Here is a 4,393-nt window from a genome sequence, read left to right on the forward strand (position 1 = left end):
CAGGGCTGCCATGGTGCACAGTTCATCAGGTTGAAGTTGGTGACTGATCTGTGTCAGGGTGGCTAACTCCCAACAGCCCAATAGCCTTACCTAATTTGTTTTTTCATTTTCTTGTTAAAGTGTAAATTACTCATGGTAAAATTTAATCATTTGCATGTATACTTCTGACACTCCTTTTATACTTTTTTTTTTTTTACTCCTGATTTTACTATTCAATTTCTCTTGTCTATTTAAAGTAGTCTTCGGTGGCTGGGAAGCCTGGCCTCCCAAGACCAGAGTCAGTTAGCTGGTGTTGTTGGAAGGGGGTGGGTTGGGGGACTGGGATGAGGACAGGGAGACCCCGCTCTGCTGGCGGTCCTGGGTGGAGAAGACAAAATGCACTTCACAGAGCCTGGGGTGAGGTGGGAAGGGGACGAGGCAGGAGTGGCAAGCTGGGGAGATGGGACCGACGTCAGTCCCCAGCTTCATTCTCTTCTAAAGTTTCCCCACTGGTGGCATTCTCTGCAGTCTTAGAGGCCTTCTTTTTTTTCTTTTTCTGGGTTTTCTGACTTGCAAAAGTCTGGAGGAGTGCCTTGAGCTCTTCATCCTGGGGACTTGTAAAGGTCAGGCTCAAAGGGACCACTGGTTACCCGCATGGGGCCATTGGGCATGAGCAGAACTGTAAATTTAAACTGGGCAACAAATTGACCCTCCTTCTCATTAAATGGCTGCAGCAGCTCATGTTTGGCACACTCCACCACACCCATGCGGGCCTTCTTCTCATCTTCAAATGCTCTTAAAGTAAAGGGCATGGCATCAAAACGTCTTTCGACCTCATTGAAGAAGGCACGTGAAGTTTTCATTTTCAGGCCATACTGCTTAGAAGGGTCTCATTTGTAAATGGTGGTTCTCTGTCCTGCATCCTTAGCCTTGCCCTCTCCTGAGCTGACGAGAACATCCACAGCATATACTTCATGGACCTCAAATTCAGCTTTTTCATGATCCTTCTTCTGCTGGTCTGTGGGATTCTGGATAATAGTTTTCTCTCCGTCACTGACATGCTGCTTCAATTGGTGTGACAGCATACCTTCTACTGGTGTGCAATTAAATGTATGGGCAACTTTGTTCCAGGCTTCTGTCACTTGTGTGTTCTGGTTTCCAGGTTTGACCAGGCGTAGGGCGGCTTCAGCACAAAGGTGAGCTGCCTTAATGACATCTGCTTTCCGCCCTGTTACTTGACTCCCCAGAGCTACATCAACCACGAAGGTGTGAGCCACATTAGCAATGAAGCCATCCACGTGGACCCCAAGGTCAATTTTTACCAAGTCACCTTCCTTGAGAATATAGTCCTGGTTGCTCTTCAAAGGGGAGAAGTGACATACACAGTTATTTACTGAAATGCTGATGGGAAAGGCAATACCTTTCTTCATTTCTTTTTCTTTCTTGAAAAATTTCCCTGTCTCTTCCATTATCACGGCATCACCTTTTTCACACAGGCTCAGTACTGACACACCTGAGCAGGATGCTTCCACCAAAGACCGAAGTACCCAGTTGGCGATGTTGCCCCCCATCTTATACTTGGTCATGACAAGGTCGTTGGTGATAGTCTGCTCCTGCTGCTCGTCCTTGCCCGACATCTTCCCACCACCACCACCACCACCGCAGCCTCGTTTTTCCTGAGCCACCGCCTCTGTTGCCCTTCCCAGCCACAGGCTGTGGCCAGAGCCCCTTCGATCTGTAAGCAGAGCGTGAGCAACAGCCTCCTTTTATACTTATTAAATAAATTTTGCTGTGGACTATAATTCATAAATTAGAAAAGTGTACAACGTAGATATATTGCTGGAGGAATTGTAGGAAAGTGGACAAACTTTTAACATGTTCATAGAGGCATATAACCACCACCAAGGTCAAGATAAGCCATCATACTTACTGCTTTAACTTTCACATTTAGGACTATGATGCATCTCAAATTAATTAATGTATATTGTGTGAGGTAAGGGGTCAAGATTAATTTTTTTTATAAGGTTGTTCAACTGACCCACATTATTTATTGGAAAAAAATTATTTCTTTACTGACTTGCCATGGAGCTTTCGCCACAAATTCAAGAACCATAAATATGAGGACAGTCTCTTGACCCCCTTTTCTGTTCCATCAGACTACTTGTCTATTCTGGCACCACCACCAGACTGTCTTGATTACTGTAGCTTTATAGTAAGTCTTGGAATCAGGTAGTGTAAGTCTTCCAGGTTTGTTTTTATTCAGAATTACTTTGGCTATTTTAAATTATTTGGATTTCTGTATAAATTTCAGAATCGTCTTCTCAATTACCACCAAGTCACAAGTTAGGATTTTTATTGTTGCCCTGAATCTATAGGTGAATTTAGGAAGAACTGTCACATTTAGTTTGTAACAATGTTTAGTCCTCTAATCCATGAACAAAGTATAGCTCTTCACCTGCTTTGTCCTACTTTAAATTCTCTCTAAATGTTCAGTGTATTCATTATAGAAATCTTAAATCTCTTTCATTAGATTTTTTTCCTGGGTATTTGATATTTTCTTACTTTCTTAAGGTCAGGACCAGAGTAAAACAAGAGATTAGAAGAAGAGTGAATGCTTCCTTAAACTTTGTGCCCGGATGTGTCTGGGTCTAGCTTTACCGTAGTCCCAGCCCTGGCCGTCTTACATGATAGTTCCTTAAAGTTTTTATCTCTAATAATTTGTTTCTAATATGTAAAAATTCAATCAAATCTTGGGTACAGTCTTTGTGTCCAGCAAGCTTTGTAGCCGCCACTCTTAACTCCCGGAGAGGAGAGTAGGGTGTCCAGGGCTCGACGCGTGCCTGTTAAAGCTCAGTGACATGCAGATTCGGAAGGGGCTTCCCCACAGATAGAAAAAGAATGGAGTGTCTGTGTCTTCAAGTATCTGTGGGATGTCCCCCAAGGCTCTCTATCGCATCCCTCCACTTCTGAGTCCCTTACCAGGCTCGCAGTACATCATGGGCAACTGGGAATCCAGGGAGTGGAACCAGAAAGCAGGGCCAGATAAATAACTAAGGGAGGGCAAGCATCAGAAGAAAGAGTCCAGCTTCTGTGAGTCCACAAGGCCCAGGAGTCTGTGCACCCGCTTCCCTCTCTACCCCTTTTATTTCCCCACGCTTTGTGCCCGTTACAGAGGGAATGTGGGGTGATACACAAAACTGCCCACAATTTGGTGAGATGAAATTAATATATAAGGAAATAAAAGAGAAAATGGAGACGTGGACATAAACTGAAATCAGGTAGGGGTGAGCAAAGCTGCAGACAAAAAACCAGGTCAGAACCGGGGAGGGTCAAAGGCAGTGCCAGGGCCAGAACCAGACAGAGATTTTAGAGCAGACCCAAGGCTCTGCTTTACAACTCAGAGACTCCGAATGTGTTTTGACCAGCATCGTCTCTCATCTGGATGACTACATTAGCCTCCTGTCTGTTCTCCCTACTTCAGCTCTGCTCTCTCCCCGCAGTCTGCTGCCGAAAGAGTAACCAGAGTGATCTTTTGAAAACACAAGTCAGCCTCAGAATAAGAGAAAATATCTGCGAATCATACATGTGATAAGAGTCTAGTATCCAGACTATTTAAGGAATTCTTGTAATTCATTAGTGAAAGAGACAAATAACCCAATTTTTAAATGGGCAAAGGATTTGAATAGGCTTTTCTCCAAAGAAGATTAACAAATGGCCAACGAACACATGAAAACATGCTCAGCATCACTAGCCATGCATCAAAACCCCCGTGGAGCACCACTTCATACCCATTAGGACGACTGTAATCAAAAAGACAGACAATGACACGTATCGATGTGAATGTAGAAAAACTGAGACTCTCATGCTTTGCTGGTGGGAACTTAAAAATGGTGCAATTGTTTTGGGAAACAGTTTGGCAGTTCCTCAGATGTTATCATAGAGTTATCACGCGGCCCCAAAATCCTTTTCAGAGGTATGTACTCAAGCTCATTGGGATACTACGAGGCAGTTAAACTGAAAAAGCTGTTGCCACGTGCAACAACTTGGATGAATCTCACTGATTACTGTTGCATCAAAGAGGACAAATGGGTACAAATCGTATAATTCCATTTATACAAAGGTCAAAACCAAGCAAATCTAATTATTTGGCCCATATCAAAAGGACTAGCCCTTGGGCCTCAGGGAAGGCAAGAATCAGAACCTCTATCACCAGGCTCTGGAGCTCTCTTTGCCTCTTGTCTCAGTTTCTGTTTGGGAGTCAACTGCAGTCTCCCCAAATGGCTTCCTCTACAGGGTACAAACCATGGCCCCTGGCTGACTCTGGACTCAGGCATTTCCAACCTCTCACCTGGAACAAGACCTCTCTTCTCTTACTTCCCAATCAAAAAGCGCTAGGGAAGGCTTCTAATCAGCC

At 44.1% G+C, this 4,393-nt stretch overlaps 1 pseudogene; it reads right to left on the reverse strand.

The window, feature by feature from the left end:
• Positions 1–232: 232 nt before the first annotated feature.
• LOC102514809 lies at positions 233–1,637 on the reverse strand (annotated as a pseudogene).
• Between the last annotated feature and the right edge of the window lie 2,756 nt (positions 1,638–4,393).

The sequence above is a fragment of the Camelus ferus genome, chromosome 5, assembly GCF_009834535.1.
Source record: "Camelus ferus isolate YT-003-E chromosome 5, BCGSAC_Cfer_1.0, whole genome shotgun sequence".
Taxonomy (NCBI): Eukaryota; Metazoa; Chordata; class Mammalia; order Artiodactyla; family Camelidae; genus Camelus; species Camelus ferus.